Consider the following 10101-nt stretch of genomic DNA (forward strand, 5'->3'; position numbering starts at 1 on the left):
TTTGAATAATGGGGCAGTTTCACAGTTTGAGGAACATGTTGCCCTGAGCACCACTTCTATGGAGACATGCAGTGTAAATGAGTTGGTACATAGTACCATCTTGTTAACAACCTAAAGTTACCTTCTTGTACTTGTACACACTGTTACAGAGTATGTATCCAGGTTAAGATCCCTGTAATGTTTGGGTATCCATCGGACAGTAGCCAGGTTCTTGGAACTGTGCTCTGATTTCAATGTATTTCACCTCTTGGAGTGCTAATCAAATTGCCAACCCAGACCACTCTATTCAATATAGGGACAATGTAATATTGTTTGAAGTTTGGTGGAGCAGGAGCCCCTTCAGTTTTGGGAAGTACCCTCAAGAGATTCTGGGCCTTGAGTGATACCAAATAAATTAAATTGCTAATTTGTTCAGGCATCAGCAGTAAGATGCTGGGATCTGGATAGGGAGCATTTGGAAAATTTATAAAATCCTGGGGAGGCTGTTCATTTTAAAACATTTTCTCTCCTAAACCATGAGCCGCGTAACTGCTTTCATGATTCAATGTTCCTTCTAATGTTTAACACTGGCATATAATTAATCTGGTAAAATCCAGCTGGAATTGGGGATGGGGATGGGGTATATTTCCAGGAGAAAAAAGTATGGTTTCAGATTTTCTGCTTCGTTTTTTGAATGTTAATGTTTAAACTTTCAGATTTACTCAAATTTCTTTTAAAATTAGAAAAATGGCCAAATATTTCAAATTCCGATAATAGGATTGGAAGAGTTAACCTGGATTGCTGCACAAAAAACAAGATGTCACCCGCATAAGCAGCTAGGTTATGTGAACCTGAGCCCACTTCCACTCCATGTATGTTACAGTTGAGATGTAGTGTGTTCAAAAAGGGCTCCAATGAAATGGCAAAAAGAAGGGGCGACAAAGGGCACCCCTCCCTGGTTCTATTGTGAAGTGGGAAGGAAGTGGACAAAGTGCAATTGACAAAAACCTGTGCAGTTGGGCAAGAGCAAAGTTCCATTATCCAACAAAGCATCTTGGGTCCCAACCCCATATTCTTCAATGTAGTGTAGAAGTACAGCCAGTGCACCCAATTAAAAGCATTTTCGGCATCCGTTGAAAATAGCTGGGCGGGTTGGTGCTACCTTCTCACATAGTGCAGCAGAGAGAAAAAATATGAGAAGCTGTCCCTGGCCTCTCAACATGGGACAAACCCTGTTTGGTTTGTGAGAATCCATGAGGTGACCACTCTCTACAGTCTCATAGCCAACACTTTCACATACAGTTTCACATCCACATTCAGTAGGGATATGGGACTGTAACTCGAGCAAAGGGTTGGATGCCTCGTGAACTATGTACACACATGCAATAATTATTGGCAGCACTCACCCCCTTTGATATCCCATTCGAATAGTAGTACTTTTTAAAGAGGTATTTTGGGGAGTTTTGCAGTTTGAGAGGGAGACTGTCAAGCTTGATCTTCCAGACTGCAATAAGCTATAGTGCCATTGTGGGAAATGTTTGGAGCACAATCTGACATTAGACTGATACAAGAGGTGAGTTTTTTGTGAAAACCTTTAAGGGAATGGAGCTCCCTCAAAACCTGGTGGCATTTAAATGCACAGTGCAGGTCCTTCACATTTTAGGGGAGCAAAGTGGTGGGTCAAACAGACATGAAACCTTGATATTATGTAAGAACATCAAACAATGAAGTGCATTAATAAATAAGATCAAGGTATACAGCTTAACTGGGGTAAAAAGGACACGTAAACATGGAGTTAAAGGATAGAAAGCACAGAAAAAAAGTAAGTACTGTAGTCCACTCATTTGACAGGAAAACCACCTGGGCTGAGTATTGGCCACTCGGGTCCCTCAGATTGTGAGCTTGGAGGATCATGACTGAGTATAAAACCAGTCAGATGATTAAAGAAATAATTTTAATAACATCTGAAAAACAATGAACTTTCACAGAGAGCTAGTTCTTTGCTGCCCTCTCTGTCTTAAAAGAAACAAGTACTTGCAGTTGACATCACAGGAGAAGGTACTAGCAGGCGAGAGTGCTTGCATTGGACTTTCTGCCAAGAGCTTTGATCTAGTGGGTCTTCCACCCATCTGGATGCTGTGAGAGAATTGTATCAGTATGGAATTCAAATTCTCTCATTAGAGAATTGGAATTCTCCCATTAAGTAGTCAATTAACCTAAGGCAACCTTGCCAACAATCCTGAATCAGAAGGTCCTTCCAGCAAGGGAGATGCAACAGAAGAGCCGTAACCATGTGGCAACCATGGCATCCTTAGCCAATGCAGTAGATGCAACATTGCCTATTTTGCTTCTCTTTTTTTATTTTCAACAGAGCTTTTGATAATGGTGGGTAGACATACAAAAGGAGAAAGGTGTACTCCATTGCAATTGTGTTCTGCACTAGTGCCTACATTTTATTTTGGAAAAGAATGAAGGCAGTTGGGCATTCTATAGCAAGGCCATCACATCTAATGATGTAGTATCCAATGCCTAGATTATGAGAAGAATGCAGACTATTTAGTGACCACTCATTGGCAACTGGAAAGACTCTGCTTAGTCAATAGGATCAAATATTTTCTGAACCTGGCAGATATACAACTGTCATGTTGCTTTGCCCATGCAAATATCTTGGTTAAGGTCCGGAGCAGTGGAAACTCCATGCTTCCTCCTGCCTGGCAATACAAAAGACTGCTATTATGTTACTGTCAGAGCCTCCATAGGCAGGTAGCATGGGATCACCTAGGTGCAGAGTCTAAGTGATACCAGGTTTTTACCAGGGCACCCTGCAAGGGGTGAGGGGGCGATAGCCTAGAGGCCACTGGGAAGGCAGCAGACAAACATAATTGAAGTCCAGGCACAGGTAAGAGCAGGCGACAGACAAGCATTATCAGGATTCAAGCACAGGTCAGGGCAGGCGACAGACAAGCATGGTCAAGCTTCAGGCACAGGTCAGGCAGGTGGCAGACAAACATGGTCGGGGTCCAGGCACAGGTCAGATAAGAAATAATAGAAAACAAAGCAGGGTTGCAAGGTAGCTGGTGAAAAGTCACAGCATCAGCACCATTACTGCTGAGGCTAAAATAGCCTCTGTCCCTTTGAGGAGCTCCTCACCTTGGGCTGTGTCAGTGTGACCAAGACTGCCCACAGACATGTGAGACCAAGAAGTGCTGCATGCTCTGTCATACAGCGACAGGGAGTGAGTGCTGTGCTTGGCAGCTTGACAGGGCAAACGGGCGCAGGACGGTTTAGCAGGAACCACTGCAGGAACTGAAAGGTTTAGTGACGGTTATTCAAATTTATTTTCGTTTTCTGATCTGGTGAAAAAGAGCAAAAGGTACTAATGACTTTTAAGCTTCCATCAGTTGTAGTAGATTGGAGTGAATACTGAATACTTGAATACTGAGGGCCAAAGCTCATGTGCCCGATGATCAAGGCAAAGTGTGCCCCAACCTCTTAGGCTGGTGTCTGATGTGGCAAAAACCCAACTGCTGTGTCCCATTGGCCAACCCTGAGACAACATGCAATGGGATGTCAATCATTTCAGGTCCAAAGATTAATGATTCAATTGATCAGAAAGCACACTTGAATTTGCCTCATGTGCCAACCTACTCATGAGACCACTAGGATTGAAGATGTTACATCCCCAACAATGTCATGCACTTGTCTGCTGCTAAAACTGGTGACTCCAATTCACTCATCATGCCATTATATCCCACTCTGTCAAATCTCAGCACTGTGTATGCAACTGTTTTCCCCTGCAAAGCTCATCTGATATTGTATATGGTACGTCTCCCATTGTAGATGAATTTATTGCACCAACTTTAATCTTCTCATAGATTTATCTGTTCACTATCTCTTAGTTCCAGCTGAGTGCACATTGATATTTTATGCCCTGCCAACCCCTCCCCTCCCCAGGTTCAACTGATATCCCAAATTCCTTGTTACTCTGATCAGTCCATCCATAATCAGAACCCACAGCACTTCTATTTAAACATCAGGCAAGGTCACGTTGGGACCCCTGGTCACGTGCTCAAATGATAAGTGCAATGGGAATTAATCCAGGGAATTGACACAGGAATTGGAACAGATTTGGACATATAATTATACTCTGCAACTTCTACCTCCTGCCTTTGGACTGATTTATCCACCTGGACTCCAACACATCCTCTGCTACTGTTGCTACCATTCTAAACTGGTATCTCATCAAACCATCTCCTTGACTGAATCATCATCCTGCACTCCTGGAACAAGTTTACAAGCCTCACTTGAACCCCAATTACTGGACTGCTTCTCTTGGACTTCAGTTTGCCACATTGTTTATTGTACGCATATGGTTCCCAATTATCTGTAAAAATGTATTATTCATCCTGCTCTCTCTTTGTTGGCACTACTCCCTGCACTCTCCAGTCTGATAATGCATTGTCTCTCTGCTCTTTCACTCTCCTTATTTCTCTGTCTGTGCTCCTGTACCTTTTTACTTTACTGATACTCTCTGGCGACATCTCACCCAACCCTGGTCCCCCACACAGCCTCTCCCCTTCCATATACTCTCAGCAAGACACTCCCTTCTCCTAACCTCACCCCCATTCACCCTACCCATAAGTCCTTACCCCCTCTCTCTGGCAGTCTATGGAATGCCAGATCTGTTGGCAACAAATTAACCTCCATACACAACCTTCTCCTTTCTAAGTCTCTGAACTTTCTGGCTCTCACTGAAACCCCCAGACCTGGCAACAAAGTAGGGGGGGGGGTCTCCTTCTCCCACCTAACTGTACATACAGTCTATTCTACCCCACCCTCTCTCATTTTCACTTCATTTGAAGTCCACCCTGTCCGACTCTTTAGCCCCTTACCCCTCATTGTTGCTGTGGTCTACCGCCCCCCCCCCGGCCCAGTATCACAATTTGTGGATAACTTTGCATCCTGGCTCCCACACATTCTTTCCCATGACCTGCCCACCCTCATCCTTGGTGATTCCACTGAAACAGCCCTTACTAAAGTGGTCAATGACCTCATCAGAGCTAAGTCTCAAGGCAACTTTTCCCTGCTCCTTCTCCTTGATCTTTCCTCTGCTTTTGACACTGTTGATCAGTTGCTATTAGTTGGAAAATATTTTATTAATCGTGGACAAGATACATTCCAGGTTTGCTGGATCACCCAGGTTCTCCCATGGTAGTTTATCTTCCTCAGTCTTGGAGGGCTTTAATAAAGCAGCCCCAATGTGCAAAGGTCAATATGTTTACATTTACATACTATGAGAAAAAACAGTAAAGTTTTTCTGTAACAATGGAAAAACAGAAAATCGTATCTGCTCTCTCATGTTCTTTTCCTGACTAACTTTATTGCAGCAACATCTGGGTAGTCTCCACCTCTAGCTTACTCCATAAAGCAAAATTAATATCAAAAACCTTATGTCCAACCCATAGGACAGAAGTTATGCTGCCAAATTACAGAGAACAGGTACAAATTTCCCATTTTCCTGACCACACCATGGCAGCAATATGTAAGACATTACTAGCAATGCAAGGGTGGGCTGAAAAAGTGAAAAAGAACACCAAGTCAGGTTGTGGCAACATGCAAATATAATGATAAAGAATAGGCATTGCCACATGAGAACAGGATGCGATAAAAGCAAGATAAAGTAAAGGAGGATGACCTGGTATGGCATTTTGTAATGTAAATTTGGAAAAATTGTATATAATGTAGAACATGTTTTATAATGAACCTATTGATAGTATAGTAAAGGTAGTTTGGCTGCAATACAGAAAGACATCTGTATTTAGGAGATCTTTGGAGAGACACAGTAAATAGTAAGTATAGCACTGCTGTATCCCCCTTAGGGTTTAGAAATCATTTTTCCAGACACCATAATAATAGAGGCATGTCACTAGACATTTACATACAGCTTTCAGTATCTGAATATAAAAATGTGAGCAGCAATGGGCTTGAAGGGATCCAGTCCCTCCAGGGCTGCATTCTGATCATCTGTGTATTTACTTTTCCTAACTTGGTGGAAAAATAAATACCTTCCAATTCATATGCTCCGTACCATATATTTCATAGCTCCGTACAACATGGCATACCTTTAGGATAATATAGATTGCTTGTGATTATTAATTCGCTGGTAGCATGGAGTTTGCAGGTTCTCCCTGTGCCTGCGTGGGTTTCCTCCGGGTACTCCGGTTTCCTCCCACATTCCAAAAACATGCAGTTAGGTTAATTGGGTCCCCTTCTAAAAAATTGACCTTAGACTACATTAATGACATATCACTAAGAGAGGGATATTAGATTGTGAGCTCCTTTGAGGGACAGTTAGTGACATGACTATCGACTTTGTACAGCACTGCATAATATGATGGCGCTATATAAATACTGTGTAATAATAATAATAATACCTAAAACGATCAAAAACCGTTACATGTATGTCTAGCCATCTTTTAGCTAAGTTCATACAAGGTAATGGCCACTAGATGGTGCTGTGTCTTTTGTGTTGCCTAGCCTGTAACTACTGAAGGTGCTACTACGCCCGTCAGTATTACCATTACAATGTTCCCATGTGACCTGTAGGTATGAAGGATATTAGCTTTCTGTGTATTACAATAACCTTCATTATTTATAGCTAATGACCTGAATGTACACATAAAGATTAAGCCCACCCAGTTATTGGAGCCAAAGCATGAACCTCATTCATTTCATTCTACATATTTCACTCCATGAATTTCTTAGATAGTTCTTCTATTCTGTTTATTCTGTCAGGCCATTGGCTTGGATATCATGCAGATACACAGCAACCCAGCAGAGAAGCACATGATAGCTGTAAAGCGTTCGGCTGTGGTACAAGCTATTACACACCTTAGCAACGGCATCATGTGACCCTCTTGTCGCGAGAGATCGTGACGTCATCACCTGACTGGCTGATAGTGCGGAGTTGTGAGGAGATCTGCGGGGCTGTGGTTGGAGCTGAGCAGCGCAGGGTAAGAGACAGGTAAATACAAAGTCCTCGTACTGATTTATACAGCCATGGCTATAGTTCTCGTAGCATTATGCTGTCTGCTTTAGGGAATGTTACCCGTGCTGTTCTCTATGCGCTCTTGGAGTTGGTATTTTTGGCTGTCAGTATTGAATAACATTGGAGATGGGGTGTTGGGAAAGTTTGCTGTACAGGTTATCATGTTACCGCTCACATAACATCTCTCATTCCAGCCAAGGCAAATTGGAAGCCAAATCCTCCTGATGTTTGATTTAAGTTTTGCTATTTCATCCTGGTTACATCTATGGCTTTACTATTGCGCAGTCACAATCCTTCCTGTTCATTTGGTGCTGGGAAAACACCTGTTGTATGGCTGGAATCATCAGGCCATAGCTAGTATATCCGTGCAGAGACTGAACAGATTGCTAATGTTCATTGCCATTTATAGCAGCCCCATTCCTGTATGTATCTGCCATTTCATTCTGCTAGTGTGTCATTATCAATGTGTAAATTGTGATATATATATATATATATATATATATATATATATGACCTCTATGTACAGCGCTGCATAATATGTTGGCGCTATATAAATCCTGTTTAATAATAATACAGGAGTATGACAGGGCAGAGCCCAGAGCATTTGACCAGGGACAATAGTTTGACAATACTTGAGGTAGAAGAGTGCAGGGTGTTTCCTACGTGTAGGAGTAGGATTATTATTATTAAATTGGATTTATTTAGTGCCAACATATTACGCAGCGCTGTACAATAAATAGGGATGAAGGCAGATTACCGTATATATCTGTATCTGTCATTTGCAACCCCTATTTAATGTACAGCGCTGCGTAATATGTTGGACTGTATATAAATCCTGTTAATAATATGTGTAGAGGATATGATAGATGAAATGACAGCAGGGAGTATGTGCAGAAGACAAATGTGGAGTAGAGAAGGTCTGACCGAGATCAGGATGAGAACATCTGAAAACAGGTATTATGTGCAGGAGTGCTACAACAGGTAGACGAAGAGCTCATAGGAAGTGAATGTAGACATTTGTACTAGAGAGGGGTGTGGAGAATATGAGAGATGGAAGGCAAAATTTTCAGGAGAGCAGTGCCATTATTATGATTCTAGCTAGAATTTGCAGAACTTGTCAGGGTATGACAACAGGCAGGAGAGGAGTGTGATAGGTATTATGGCAGGAGGTATGTGCAGGGGAAGAGGTGATCTTTAGAGAAAAGTGAGAAGTGCATGATTTAATGAAAGGCAGAATATGACGAATTTATTGGTGGTATGTATGTGCAATAGTGCAAATGGTTTGATGGCAGGGAATATATGCAGGAGAGGAGTCCAGGCAGTAGGTCAACAGGTAAATATGTACAGGAAAGGAGTAAAGGCAGTAGATGGGATGTGCTGCAGAAGACAGCAAAGGCTTATGTGCAGAAGAGGAGTTTGGAGGATGTGGCTGCCGTCAGTATTTGCATAAGAGGAGCGTGGAAGGTATGATCATGGGCAGTAGGTGCTGCAAAGAGTATTACAGCAGGCAGTATGATGGCACATAGTTTGTTTAGGAGAGGAGACTGAAGGGTTTGATTGTAGCTTGCATATGCTGGAGAGGAGTTCAGAGGCTATGACAGCAGTCAGTATATGTAGGGTATGGAGATAGCAGTAAGTGCAAGAAGAGTGTGGAGTGTGTGAAGGGTATGATAGCAGATAGTATATGCAAGATAGGAGTGTGGAAAGTGTAATAGCAAGCATGTTCAGGAGAGAAGTGTGAACAGTAAGGTGGCAGGTAGGAGAGGAGTTTTAGACAATTCTACAACAGGCCGTATGTGCAAAAGAAAAGTGTGTGTGACATAATAGCAAGGTGCATGTGCAGGAGAAACGTGCAGAGGTTATACCAGAAAGTAGAATGAGCAGGGGAGAATTATAAAGGGTAAGGTGTGTAAATTTTAGGGGAAAGGGAGTGGAAAGTGTATCAAAAGAGGTTAGGATATGCTCTGTGCATTGTTTCATTGGGTAATCTGTCTGTTGAATATATACTGTATGGTATATTAAATAAATGAGTGACAATTACAAGGGTTGAGTTACACGGGGTTGGGGGTGAAAGTGACAGCCTGAATACAGTAAGCTCCCCACAACACTGGGGCATGCTGTGGAGATAAGGCTAGTCTACATATTACCAAAAGGGAAGGGAAGTTGAAAGAAAAGGGTTGTAGCCACAATGCTTTTACTCTTCCCTATTTGGCAGACCAGATTGCAGAGGACATAATATTTATGGGGAGGCCCAATTGCTAATTGTAAAAAACCCCTGGTACAATTAGCTTCAACGGGAAAAAAATTCCTTCCTGATTCCATGAGGCAATCGGATGTTCCCTGAATCAACAGTCTCTGTTATCTTTACTTTAAAGCTTTAAAACCCAGTTATATTCTGTGATTCTAGAAAAACATCAAGCTTTTTTTTAAGCAATCTATAGTAGCTACTGAAACTATTTCTTGACTGAGCCTATTCCACATTTTTACAGACCTTACAGTGAAGAATCCCTTCCTTATCCGGAGCTTAAACTTCTGTTCCTCCAGATGGAAAGAGTGTCCTCTTGTTCTTTGTAATGATCTCAGAGTGATAAGCGTAGAAGAGAGTTCTCTATATGGACCATTAATATTTTTATACAGGGTGATCATATCCTTTTTGTGAACTAGTGCCCAAAACTGGGCTGCATATTCCAGATGTGGTCTCACCAATGCTTTGTACAGGGCTAGGATTATGTCTCCATCTCTGCAGTCTATTCCTCTTTTATTACAAGAAATACTTTGCTAGCTTTAGATATTGCATGCTTTTATTTAGTCTATGATCTACCTGAGCCCCCCCCCCCCCAAACTGTATTCCCCCTAGACAATATGGAGCATACATGTTGTTAGCCCTAAATGCATAAGTTTACATTTGTCTATATTAAATGTCATTTGCCACGTGGCTGCCCAATCAAACAGTACATCCATATCTGCTTGTAGATTATAGACATCCTGTATGGACATAATTCCATTACATAGTTTGGTGTCATCTGCAAACACAGAAATGGTACTTTTAATCCCAAGCTCTATATCATTTATAA

The sequence above is a fragment of the Pyxicephalus adspersus genome, chromosome 2, assembly GCF_032062135.1.
Source record: "Pyxicephalus adspersus chromosome 2, UCB_Pads_2.0, whole genome shotgun sequence".
NCBI classification, from domain to species: domain Eukaryota; kingdom Metazoa; phylum Chordata; class Amphibia; order Anura; family Pyxicephalidae; genus Pyxicephalus; species Pyxicephalus adspersus.